Below are 14,916 nucleotides of genomic sequence, written 5' to 3' on the forward strand. Positions count from 1 at the left end.
AAAGAACGTCTTCTTTAATTTTCTGATATTGTTGCATTTGTCCGTAAATACTCAGAATACCGAGGAGGTCTCAAGTGTTTCTAATCGCAGCGCGGTGAAATTAATTACTTTCCTGAAATCCCCCCTTTTCACTTTCACTTCAAAGGACTTTCCCAAGGGCAGCGAGTCGACAACTGAAATTAGGTTGTCGAATATTCAACTAAGCAATTACAGTTATCTGCGGGACTTGTTGAGTAAATTGTAGGTTTAAGTGGTTTGTTCTCGCACCTTCTACTGTTGCACGTAATTATATATGTACATAAAAAGAGGAAATAGAAAAGGGAGGTATCGAACAATTTCATAAATGACGAATTAGGGTGTAGGTCGAGCGTTTCAATTAGGATATAAATGGGTGTCAAATTCAATTCAGTGTGCTGTTGTTCTGTTTTTTTAACGGTTTAAGCTAATCTGAGGCAGTTTACACATAAATAACGCTGCATTTTTCTTCTCATTGCTGCTCTTATTGTTTTAAAAAATAAAGAAAATACAGGAATAGTTATTTTTTAATTTAAAAAATTCAGTTAATTGAAGACCGGATGAAAGTTGAGTGATGACGTAAACATCCCAAAGTGTGGCGCAGTTTTAATACCCCTTCTCCTTCCTGCACGTGCGCCTGAGGTGGCTTAAATATTTCTCTTAGCAAGGATTAACTTTTTTGTTTCCTTGCAGCTCACCGTGGGCTCGCGCTTTTTTTTGTGTGTGTGTCGAGTTAAAAAAAAAAAAATGACAAGGTGACGATGATCGGCGCGCCAGGAGGACCACAAACCTGCTGCCTCAAACTGAGGAGCTACATCTCTCAACAGCGCGCGCTCCTTTTGTCGGCTTGTCAGTCACCTCGATAACATAACTCCAGTCACTTCGCACGAGCGTGAGCCTCTCATGACACAGAAATGCAGAGGTTAATTATAAGAACACCTTAAGGTGGAAAAGTGCTTGTGCAATCCAGTACCTGCACGTGCATGCCTTTATATATCCACCCCCTGCATGCATATGTATATTATATTTAATTAATCTGACCTGTTTAATGTAATATTTTTGCTGAGATTTATATGATTTTGTAAAGATTAAGAGTACATACTCTCACTTATTTCCCTTCTAAATCAGGGCCTCCTTTTTAATTACATGTACAGCAGGATTTCCGGGGCCTGCAGTGGAGCCTGCATTAATGTGAGCAGCATGTTTTGCTGATCAAAACCTCCAGATTTGTTGTATCTATTTCACTAAACACCTCATTTTTATGCAGAGTGAGAAAACATTATTTTTTTTCTATTTAGTAATTAAATACAGATCTGATAAATGGAGAAAAAACACACACAAAAAACAATCTCTGCTGTGTTTTCCTCCCTCTTTTACCTCTGCCTGGGTGCTGGAAATAACACTTAAATAATTCAAGATGAGTTAGTGAGAGTGGGAGAATTACCTGCCGATAAAGCCCGGGTCCAGCCTCTGAGACGGAGCCAGCACTCCCACCTCACAGCACACTGATGATAAGACTGAATAGAAAAATATCATGCAAATATAGAAGGCAGACAGCAGCAGCAGCAACAACAAGCCCATGGGGACATTTTTCCCTTACCGGGAGAGATCGCACACAGTTCACTCTAAAGTGCTAAAGCCATCACTCTGAAATATAGGAGCCCTCCCGGAGGTGCAGGGGGATCTTCATGATAGCAGCAAACAGTTTATTCTGCTCAACACTTCACTAACTCCTGAAGAAAAGCACAACAAATTAAAGAGAGAGTTGATGAGGATAATCCCAGTTTGCATAAAAAGCCCTCATGTGTAAAGAATACTGTAGGATGCGTTCTTCGCCTGCAAATACTTAGTCTTACGCTCAAAAAGTGGCTCCATCAGGACGGGAATCAATTTGACCTCTTGCTATCTGAATTTTTCTTCTAACTCATGCAGGATAAACAACAATATCTTCTGTTTGCCACTTCAAACACAACAGAGTTTACAGCCACATGAAAGTTTCCTCATTATCGGGGAAGGTTTGAAGAAAAGCGAGAGGGAGGGGTCCTGATCTTGTACCTGATGTGGTTTTCTTTCTGCTTGTCTGATCACAGCTCAGCCCTGCTCTTCCCCCTTTTATTCCTTTCCAGCTTTATATATTTATTTGTTCCCATGCAGGCTGAGCCAAGGCAAAGGAAGCAGCAAATGTACCTTAAATTAAAGGCTTTCATTTCCATTAATCCTTACATGAAGACGCCAATTGCTCCAGTTTTTACAGCTGATTTTCAGATTATCAGTTTACGCCGCAGATAAACAGCCAAAAAATCTGGAGCAAAATATTTCATTAGTTTTGCTAAAAACCCAATTAAAAGCATGACTGATATTAAAACACTAAAGCTTTCAGGAAGAGGAATTAATGATTGTTCTGAACATAATTACTGTATATTTTCAGTTAACTCTTTTCATCATGTGGGCCTATTTTTATCAGCTGCAAGAAATTCCAGCTGCAGAAAGGTGCGCTTCTAACAAATGACTCATTATGGAAGTAATATTTTAAATATAAATGAAGTAAAAATGCCTCACACGGTACAGGACAAGTGTTTCCTGCGTGATATGGCAAGTATTGGAAGTCAATTTGTCACCATCACACGCCATTTGCTTGAGGATCTTATCTTAAGTGAGCCTTTGATAAAGTGCTAATGACAAACAGTTTAGGGATCCGATTGATTACTATTTAAAGATGATTGCATTTAGATTAGAAATCATTTTGTCTAATGAGGTTTCTTTACAGCGCCTACAATACGTAGAAAACACGCTTAAGTGCAGGGAAACACAATGATTGGATTGGTTTGTAGACAATGGCGACTTCAGCCTCACTCCCAATGAGTCACACAGAATGTCTGAATAAATACATAATTAATGTGAATAAAGTTAATATTTTTTGTGGCGTAAATATGTGACCTATTTTGCATGTTGTGTTCTCTAAATATATTCAATAAGTGCCAAATTAGTTGTGCAGTTCTTTAATCATTCTAATTATACAGTCTTTATTGCTCCTTAGGGCAGACTTTCGTGTCTTTGTCTCAGTGGGAATTATTCTGGTGGAGAACCAAAATATTTACTCAACCACAACCTAAATATTACGCATATCAAGAGGAATTGAGAAATAATCCTCTCATAGAGCACAGTATTAACTTAATCACATTAGAGGAAATACTATTGATAGTGGTCATGATCCGCAGCGAGGGAATCTGTAATTCACAAAGAAACAGCCATACAAGATAGAAAACACACAGCAGTGAGTGTTAAAGACTGGGGAGTGGAGCAGGCAGATGGCCCTGAGGATGGAGAGTGTGTGAGTGTGTGAATGATGGTAAAGAGGGAGGAAGAAGAGGAGTGATTGTCAGTTCAATCTTCGAGGACCTGAACTGACAGATACAACAAAGTTTGAAAGCACATTATGGAGGGAGAAAAGGCTTCCACAGAAGGACGTGGCGTCCGCCAAGGGTGATAAGACCTTCATCTTTTAAACCGCCGCTTGTCAAAGTATTATGTGTAATCTCACACTGCAGAATATCTCTGACACCCTGAGGGGCAAACAAAAAAGCGGCGGCAATCAAACGACTTCCTGGATCATTAAGAAAATCCCACCTTTTCTTAAAGAAGTCAGATTTTTGAACTCTGATTGCTGCTACCTCCTGCAGGGTGTGTGTTTTTCAGCACATACACAGTCTCACATCGCCCTGTGGTTCAAATCCACAGATTTTTGTCCCCCTCCAGGCTCTGTAGATGACTTTTCCCATGATAGACTATTTTTGAACCATTTAGCGGATACATTATCACTGGCCTTTCTCCCTCATTATACTCCCCTTATCGCCACAGCATCACTGCAAAGCCCCCAAATAGAGAGTTGTAATTACCCAGACTGCCACCTGATAGCGGCTTCCTTCTATCAGCTTTATCACTGCAGGTCCTGCTAACTCATCATAGGGACAGAGGGAAGAAAAGGCCCTGCTTGTGGCACAGATAGCTCATCTCTAGGATACATTTATGGTTCCAGTTGGGATCAGAGAAAAACTGATGCACCAAGGCAATTTTTTTTTCCATCCACCCCTTCCCTTCAACCCCACAAAGACTGCTCTCTCTCAGTCCCTCTCCGACTCTCTCGCTCTTTATGTGGAAACTGAATTGAGGCCGCTCCACAAACAAAAAAGTGATCCAATCTCCTTGAACCCGTGGCAGCACAGTAACACGCTATTTGGGCTTTCATAGTGCGCTGTCGTCCTTCAGAGCAAGGGGAGAAAGAGAGGAAAAAAAAAAACTTCAGAGGGTGACTTCATCTTTAACATCGCACACAACGACAAATACTCTTGTATAAAAAATTGAACAGTATAGTGCTTCCAGCTTATTAACGATCTTTGACCCGTATTACAAGTTTCCATGGTGTTGTAAATAGGAAATGAAGAAAGTAAAGCCAAGGATTTGTTCGCCGAACAGAAGGTGGAAACACACAAAAAGTAGTGGTTAAAAGGTCAAGAATTATTCATATTCAGAGCTGTTTTCTGCAAAAGTGAAAACTTTAATGTGATCAAATCAAATTGCGAAACCGTTTGAAACTCTATTCACACGTCTGCGATTAATGAAGAACTCTTGTGATTTATTTTCTTTTTCTTTGATGGAAATGATTGTCTATTGTTAGTGAGACCTCAAAGCAACTCATGAAAGACAGGTGAAATAAAATTACACCAAAGAAAGTACAAAACAACCCCAGTTGATTTAATTAAGACCTTGACACAGGGCAAACGATGCTGTGAATAAATATTTTTTTGAGTAAAAAACCACTTTGTAGTGTTTTGGAAAATACTTGAAGAGTTTTGGGGAAAATGGTTGGATGATTATTGAAATTACATTTGCATGAAACAGTTTTTGGCCAACACCTTGAAGTTTTACTGAGTTATGTTAAAAAAGAACAACCAGAGGACAGTAAAATACAGCAGACGTGCTTCTTATTATAGTCTCTGTCTTATTAAATTATTACATAAAGACAAAGACAGAAAGCGTGATCCTGCTATTCACCCCACATACTTCAGCAATCATCTTCCAATTCAGGGTGCATATCTGCATTTCTCTGACACATTCACACCTCCTGCATCTCTTCCTGTCGTGTATTGTGTGTGAAGCCGTGCTCCTCTCTATTACTCGTAACAATGAAAGACCCTTTGTGTGTCTACTCATCAGTATGTCAAAGAAGCAGCCGGAGTGACTGTGACCTCCATCAAATGGGAAAATTGTGAGGATGCATTGGACCTCTATGGTTCCCATGGCCTGACAGAGGCTCTCGAACACAGTCTGAAAGGACAAATCAATCTTATTTGAGGAGATTAAGTGACCAAGATAATAACCGTGTCATTGAGAGGGAGAGAGAAAAAGTCCCACTTTTTTTTCCAACAGGAGGGAGACAGACGAGTTCCTGCAGATGGCTCATTGTTGCTGCCAAGTGTCACGTCTCTCTAGGTGTATGGCGGCGTGGTCTAACAAACTTCAAGGACAAAACCTGTGGCTGATACGACAACTGTAGATGTAAGAATGGTCACATGTTGGTGTTCATTATGTCTGGTACTCCACAAAAGAAAAGATCAGTAATATTTGGACCACTCACTGGCTCCTTGGAAGGACTTGGTTTGAAAGTTGAGAAGCAGTTCTTCCAAAGCAGGAAAAAAAATAAGATTACACAGTTCAGAAGTACACCAGGTAACTCTAAATGAGCAGGAAGTATTAGTGACAAACTGATTTTCAGTTGACAAATGATTTTGTCCTGATTTTTGAAATATTCTGAATTGAAAAATCTCATCCATCTTTCTTTTCATAGCCAGTCGCAGAGCTTGACATTAACACCTGCCAACCAGTCAAATGCTGGTACTTGGTGGGGTGAATTTATCAGCGACAGTTTGTGCTTAGTGTTTGTGAACACTGCTACGATGATAGATGCTTATTTCAATGCAGCAATTTTGCACATAAAGGAGTCAGTTTCTCCCTAAAATAAGTGCTAGAGGGCCCACTTTATACTAGACCACAAACCATGTTCAATTTGTATTTTCTACAGGACAGATGAGGAAAAATACTTTAGAGTTAGAAGTACAGTGCTCATTTTAGCATTTCATCGTCAACTTTTATCGTACAAAAGTCAGAGTGGCAAGTATTTTTAGAAAACTACTAGCCTTAGTGGCTGGTGAGCAAAAAAGTAAATGTCAATCCCTGACCATTTGGATCTGTCACTGTTAGACTTTACAGTTGGAAAAATTTGTTTCTGCAGAGTGCTGCAACTCTACATCTGACACCCACCCAGACCTGCCCACAGAACTGGATAAGCCCCTGAACAACCCAGAGAATGGGTCCTCCAGAATGGGCATGTGTGCTGGATTCATAGCATTGGTGCTAGCGTCCCGTCTAACAGCTACCTCATATTGGAGCTGAAAATTGTGACAAACTATTATTGGGCTCTGATGTTGACATTTTTAAACGTGCTACTTCATAACCCATTGCAGGTTTTTTCCAGTACAGTTATTTCCACTTGTTGCAACTTTTAACCCATTTTTGCTGCCTAACAATCTTTCTCGACATTACTTTTTGACACTTAAACCCTTTTTTGTCGCTTCTTGCCCACATTTATAATGTTTTTTGCACCTTTCTGGCTCATCTGTTGCCACTTCTAGACCATTTTTGCTACTTTTAATCCATTATCTCCATCCATTTTCCCGTTCTAACCAGTTCTTGCCAGTTTCCACCCATTTTTGTCACTTTGAATCAATGTTTGCCTTTTTAGGCCCTTTGTTGGCATTCCTTTTTTGCCCCTCTTAACCCCTTTTTGTCACTTTTCATCCATTTTTGCAAGTTTTAACCCATATTTTTCCACTTTTGACCATTTCTTTGGCCTCTTTTCACAATTATTTAATTTTTTCTGTAAACGTTCTCTCAGTTTCCTTTCTGGCCTTGACATTTGCGCACATCATGGCTTAATCATGAAGGTTGACATAACTTTCTTATGGCTTATTTCAGGATGCTCATCCACATTGTGAACATTACCAAAAAAATCAGTTTTAGGAAAAGGGATTTATATTTCTTCCAAAATGCTGTATTGTACTACAGTGTAAATAAAAAATAAAAGTTAATTTTGTTGCTTTGATAAGAGCTGCTATTATTCAGGTCAAAAATATTATATGCGATTATTCTTGCTTTACAATGGACCAGGATTTTGCTGACCTGCATGGGCCCCTAGTTTGGCAGGGCCCCAGAAAGCTCTCCCCTTTATCCCCCCTTATGGGCATCCTTGCACCCACCCCCCAGCAGCAGTAATGAGCTTTTAAAAACACTGCACAGAAATACTCAGACTTACTGCTGATGATCTTCTTTGCTTATGAAGCTCAGAGAGAGACATCTGCATTGATTTCAGTCTGTTTTGTAACCAGGTAAAAATTTATCACAGAAGCTTTAATTTAAAGTTTTTGGCCACGTAGCTGCCGTTAAGTTTGGTCAGCCATGTTTCTCCCGAGTAGACATCACTTAGATTAGATTATGTTGGATAATTATGTTAGCAGAGAAGTGTGCTTGGGTTGTAGAACAAAAGGAATGTACATCTGAAGGCAAATTAGGTAACATAATAACAAAAGGCAAAGGTAAAACAAGCAACTATTTCAAGAGGTTGTGTTTGATAGGCACAGACAACAGAGCATACACTGCAGTTAAAAACACATTGATTCAATACACTTTGACAAGGGGCCCCAACCCTTCATTTGACATCTACCATTAACCTGAAAAAGCTTGTAACATCCTTTCAGGACCTACACAGAAAGTGCCACACAAAAAAACAGAAAGCTTAATTTTTTTAATTTGAACCTGAATGATAGGATTGTCTGTTAAAAGCCTGATATTTGTGATGAAACATGTTTACAGTTCTAGCTTCTGAACTTTAAACTATCCAGAAAGTGTTATCTTGATTGTAGGTATATCTAAGTTTGACAACATCAGTGTAGATAAAGCCTTATGTCCTACACAAGATCTTTGGCCTGGACTATATGCAAAATATTGGATTTCTGTTTAAGATTATTTGTTAGGCTTTTTGCCTTTATTCAACAGGACAGCTGAAGAGAGACAGGAAACAAGGGGAGAGTGAGTGGGGGAAGACATGAACCAAATGAACCGACACTGGGGCCAGTATGTTGAGGACTGCATGTAGGCACCTGCTCTACCAAATGAGCAGAACAGGCATCCAACAATACTGGACTTTTGCTAATATCCAGTTTACAGATGTTCAAAATTATTGATTTTAGCTCATACTGATATAAATGTGTTTCAGACCTCAACCTTTAATCCTTAAAACATGCTATAGGGAGCCAGTTAAGCTCAGTTGGCGAGCAGGTGCCCATATACTGAGGCTATAGTCCTCAACACACTGGTTATGGGGTCAATTCCCGGTCCCATCCTGGTGCAAGTTTGGTACATGTCTTTCCCCATCCTCTCTGTCTGTGTACCCTGTCTCTCTTCAACTATCCTATCAATGAAAGACAAGAAGCCCAAAAAGTAATCTTAAAAAACATACACTTTAAAGTTTAAGGATGAACCAAGAGACAAATTTTAATCCCAAGAGAACACTGTAAAGTTGAAATAACGATAAACTAAGAAAAAGACTCCAGCTGACACAGGTCCTTGTCCTGCCTAAAACCCTTTAATCTTATTTGTTTATGCTAGTATTTACAGCTTACATATATTGTTATATATATCGACAGAAATTTTCATATCTGATGATACCGGTAAGGAACCTTTTTAAGCTGATATTGATATCATGCTGATAGTATTAGTTATGCAGGATAAGTATTTTTTTGAACTGATACTGTAGGGCTGGGCAATATGGCATAAAATTTATTGGGATATATTTTTTGTCATATCCCAATATACGATAACCTGTGTGATGGATGTGTGAAACACATCCATCTGGAAAACCACTCATAGACAGTGATTGGGAAAGGGCAGAGGCTTTGAAAAAAAGTCAGAGGTTGATTGAATGAACGTTCTGTCTGTCACATCTTTGCGAGCAAATCAGAGCAACCAAATATGTGGCGTAGCCACTACCGAAGGAGTAAACTCCATACAGAACTGCATAACATGAACCAGGGCGACTGTAGACATGTCAGTACACGACTTTGGTGTTTTTGAAAAGAAAACAACTCAATGCTGTTCTTATTTTAACGAAGAAATGTCGTCAAGTTCTGATAAAACTGGTGCTTTAGCAGCATCCACGCTAACGTCTTCTACCATAATTGCACAGCACCGGCCTCATGACTCCGCCACGCCCGAAAGTACTCCCCTCGTCACTGATCGGTCCTGTCACTTTCCAAAACGGCCAAAACGCTTCAGATGGGAGCTTTGCAAAATGGATTTGCCAGTGAGAAACACGGGAATGGGCATATCCATCTGCTTTGCAAGGTTAGATACACAATATTAGGGGTGAGTATTGGCAAGAACCTCACGATATGATACGCATCACGATACTTGGGTCACGATACGATAGTATCACAATATATCGGGATATCACGATATTGTGATATATTGTGATATTCTACACAGTTAACAAAGAAAAATATAGAGATGATGTATATGTATACGTTACGTTGGTGGTGTTCCCGCTATATTTCACGGCAGCAAGACAGAGCTTGCAAACGGCATTTCCTTTCTTTAACTCGCTGTTTGTGCTCACACAAACGTGTGAGCAAGTCGTATTTTACTAACAACTCAGCTAAAATATGAATTTTAATTATTTACCAAAAAATCGATATGAAGAGTTGAAGTATCGATATTGTATCGGATGTAAAAGTATTGCGATATATTGCTGTATAGATATTTTTTCACAGCTCTACACAATATATCAGGAAATTTTAAAATGTCCTCTTAGTAGCTGTATAATGTTTAATTCAGCATTAAAATAGACTGTTCTATTAGACTTTTAATGAAATTTTATGCAGAAAGGGTAAAAATCAAGATCTATATATAATATATATATATAATATATAATATAAAGTCAAATTTAGCACACTGTTTTATTTTGAAAATAACTTAATTCAATCTTTTACTAATAAATGAAAATACATAAATTGTGAAATAATCAGTTTTTTGCCGTGTATGGAAAGTTTTGAAATGCTGCAGTTTTACACTGGTTGTACCACCTGACATAGAAGTGTATGGTGCCCACCCGTGACTGAAAAGAAATGTTTTTATCTTTTTAAAAGGATATGTAAACCATTTAACTCTGCCATGAGTTTAGGCTGGAGTTAAATGGATGATACATTTTGCCAAAATTTGCTTTTATCATGTCATTTCAAAATAAGATACCCATGATTACGGTTGTGCCACCCTTACATTTAAGAACTTTTAAATTCCAGGACAAAAGTTTTTCAATGAGCTTAATAACTTTAAAAAAAAATACACATTTTGATAACATTTCGTATTTCATATATTTCAATCACAAAATCATGCCACTTGAATTTCTCACAATTGAAATTCAATTTTTGATAGTCAATCCGTTCATTTACTCAGGCGGTCCTGCCACCTGACATTTTAAGGGCTTAAGATGCCAAAATATGAAGTTCATTATATTATTGAAGTATACTGAAAATGTATTCAAACAATGTAGGTTATATAGAACAAATTGATACATGCCATGGACAGATTAAGTTTTTTTCATAAGGAAATAATTGATTCTGAGACATAGATACGCACATCATGTCATTCACCCATATACCCTCCAGCTGCTAAATTATAGATAGGATCAAGTGGCCGTAAGTCTGGAAAAAGAGCGAAATATAGCATGAATGTTTCTACAAATATGAAGTACTTTTAAAGCTCCTGTGAGGAGTTTTTAGGTCTTAAAGAAACAGACTGAAACAAATGTTAATGCCTCGCTACAGCCTACAGAAGCAAAGCCATAAGAGAGGCCATCATTTAATATGACTAGGTAAGTTTAAAGCCTGTTAGCATTGTCACAGGGAAGTTACCAGATGTGGAGATTTACAGTCTGCTGCAGACACAAAAATCTGCAGCCAGTGATATGCTGGACTTTTATAAAGGAACCAAGATGAGATTTCCCCCCCAAAATACACATTGGGTGCAAAATAGCTTTAATAACAAGAGAAGAGCTGATACGTTCTTCAGAGTCTGGGCTGTACAGGAAGCTGCGTTTCAACATTTGGATCCAAACAAGTTGGTGTGGGTGTGAGTGTGAGTGTGTGTACATGTGTTTCCTATAACCACCGGCTTGAATGACAATATGATCAATGGGAGGGCAAGTGTCCTGTCAGCACGTCCTGTTCAGGGGGGGTAGGTTGTGGGTGGGGTGACAGTGGCTGTCTCAGGTGATCTCATTATTTGACGGACACAGCAGTGGAGAGGCCGCATTCATACTGGCCTCTCTCGTGTTGCTCGCTCAATCGCGCCATTACTCATGCAGCCGAGGCAGTTATGGGAAATATTGATCATATTTTGACAGAGTATTCGCCTGCCTCGCCATAATCAGCAGCACATTACCGCCACACGGCACACATTAGATGTCGTTGCAAAGGGGTTGCACTTATCAGCATACTAAAGCAGGCAGCTTGTGTTTGAGCGTTAAGATGTCTGCCTAATGATTTTAACTAATCTGTTTATTTGCAATGTTTATCTAAACACTCGACGAGGGGAGGGATAGTAAAGCAAGGAGCACGCCTTTTCAAAATCAAAGACTTCAAAGCGCTAATCGCCTGCGTGAAGATTAATGAATTACTCTTGCAAATGCTCCTCTCAGTTTCACTCATGCTGTTTTTTTTCATGTGTGGCTGAAGTCAATTCATGTGCAGAGCTGCATCCTGAAACCACAAGTCCAGGACCCCTGTGTGAGTCGCATTACCGTCCCATGGGACAGTTTTGCTAAAGACGCTGTGACACGCCTAAAGAGCAGAGCTCTGCCGGGAGGCCCTGAGGGATGTTTGCATTTGGCAGCACAAGCCAAAAGTCTCCTCTCAGTCCAAATTAAGCCTTGCCAAGGGTCAAGTGAAATCAATATGTTAATCCATAAATTGTCCAGTGTGATAATTACTACGGGGAACAGTAATTACAAAGGGCATTAATTTACTTCTTAGATTTTATGCCAGGGCAGAGTTTCACACCAGGTTGATTCATCTAGAGGCGAACAATTCATGGAGGAAGCGTCTCTTTTTTTACAGCAGTGGTCGATTTCTTTCAAGGAACAGTCGGCGCACACAAGCTCTCAAGTCATAGCACTTTTTGGATATGCTAAGGGTTTGTTTGAAGGTTTTCTGAACCCCTGTGTAGTCAGCTGCGGGGTGCCTGTATTGGTCAGTCAGTGATGACAAAGGTTTCACAAAATACACGACAATGTCTCTCAGACATTAGCATAATAATAATATGAAAATCTATACAGGCTGTTAAGGGGATAAAACCTTGATGTCCTCGGCTAAAGACACACGGAGCGCCACACAAAAGCCACCCTGCTTTAATAGGGCGACAACCTGTATACATTTTGATCTTTTTCTTCCCGGCCACTTTGAGGCATGGCACAAACATTGCACAGGCATTCTTTTCTAAAACCCCAGGTTGCAGCTGGTCTGCCACTTGCTGTGCACTGCCAAGTGCAAGAAATGGGACTCTTTTATCAGGATAGAGCAAATCTGGGCTAATGTGTCTGCTAGAGAGTGTCCCAGGGAGCCCCGCTCTCCCATTCTTTGGCCATTCTTTCCACTTTTCTCCTCTCCTGCTCTTGGGATAATTGCAGTTTAATTGGGTGACAAGAAATGAAAACTGTGTCCACATTATCTAGGATTATCTCTTTTTCCTCCAGCCTGCCATCAATTCAAAGAAGTGCATTTATCAGCGCAGGAAGGCTGATGCTTGGTCAGCGGAGGAGAAGCTTTGAGCACCAGTTAGCAAAATGAAGAGAGAAAAGGACTGATGGCAAAGGGAGGGGGTCTGACAGCTTAGAAAAATACTCTTTGTATCTTATTGTTGCTGTGCATTCATCCCCAAGATACATATCTTCCACACACTCTAAATCAATAATCTTCCAACGAGTTATTTCTCCTTAAAAAGTGTATATAGAAATAAAACAGTTACCGTTTTGTAGCACGATAGATTGAATATTTGGGTTTCATGAAATCTACAACATATCACATCACTTTAGCAGCCTGGACAAAACATGTCAATGAATACCAATAAGTCTTGCAGCATTGTGAGCTTGGATGTGCTTTCATTCATTTCATCAGCATTCTTGAATTCTGCACCGCAAGGTTATAAACATTGAGTCATACTCAGGCCAGCCTCGGTTCACATTCGTCTTTGTTTGAGCTGTTCTCAACCTTAAAAGCCCCTTTCAGGGTGCATGAATGCATTTCATTTTCTCTCTAAAAACTTTGCTCTGATAGCCAAAAAAGGGAAGGTTGTTTAGAGAAGGAAGGAGAGACAATGAGGGAAAAATGAAAGCTTTCAGAATCCATTATGAGCATTGCCCTCCATTCTTTGTGGCTATTTACACTGTACCTCTTTCTTTACAATAAGACCTCTTTGCCTAAATATTCCTCCCAGTCGCTCAAGCACAAGTCTAAATGGGCTCTGCATTGAGGTTACCGTAATACAGTAAATGCTAGAAAATTGATAGAAAGGCATTCTGAGGGAGGATCAGGGTAACGAGAGCAGATTATAAAATGGCTTTATTAATACTTTGCTAGCCTCTGCATACAAGTAGATGAAAGAACGAGACCTTGCCAGTGCACCGCATACTGTATGTTGTATGTATTCAGTCTCAGGTGCAACATTTAAGATGGCCTGATCATTTGGTGGAAAAAGAGCAGGCTTTGTGTTGCACTAAAGCATGAAAATCTGCCATACAATGGCCAAGCTAGAGTGCTTTCCACTCTGAATGAAACAGGGAAACTGAAGACAGCACAATGTGTTTGAAGGTTTCAGGATGTATTGTGTGTAAGTGTGTGTACATATCCATCAATTGCACATGAAGAGAGGGAAAATTCATGCAAACATAGCAAGGATTAAATTATACATGTAATGAAAAAGCAGTGTTGCTAAATTGTATTAAAACATCATCGTAATGATCATGTGTCTTATCAGAATGAACACCAGTTAAGTTAGCGTGATGTGTCAAACTGAAATATTTCATTTTTGGTTCTCATGAAATTTTTGCAGACTTGTCTCTTAATTCATTATATATTTTAGCAATTTTTGACTGGTTTATATTTATAAGCAGATATGATCCCATAAATGCACGTGAAAAGAGCTATTAGCCAAACACTTCTTCAGGTATGGGTTCAGCCCTTTAAAGCAGAGGTTTGTGCAGGAGCTTACTTTACCCCCTTCATGCAATGTACGTTTTGAAGTGGTGAAGTTACTTTTATGCATTAAATGTGTCGAAAAGCTTCAAGCTTAAATTTAGAAATAGCATAGATGCTCCTGGTAGGAACTTGGGATAAAGTGGTAATGCATATATTTTGCTGATTTTGTCCTGCACCTGTACAAGTCATATTTTTAGCAAAGAAATGTATTCCATCTTTGATACACCACGATTGTGTTTGTACAAGATCATCACTGTGATGTGTTTTTAGCTGAGCTCAATTGGTGGCAGGTTTGCCAGCTTTAGCTAGCAGTGCATTCACTTAAGAAATTTAAGTGAATGGATCCAACTGAATGGCTAAAGTAAGCCAGGTGTACACAGTGCGATTTTAAACCAATTCAGGCACAAATTGTTACTTTGACTCACTTGGAGTCAGGGTTAACCTGACGCGCCAGAAAACCTTCAATACTAAGCATTTGGGAAAGGGCAGAGGCTTTGAAAAAAGCTCGGAGGGTGATTGAATGAACATTCTGTCTGTCAAA

Source organism: Cheilinus undulatus, linkage group 15, assembly GCF_018320785.1.
Source record: "Cheilinus undulatus linkage group 15, ASM1832078v1, whole genome shotgun sequence".
Lineage (NCBI taxonomy): Eukaryota > Metazoa > Chordata > Actinopteri > Labriformes > Labridae > Cheilinus > Cheilinus undulatus.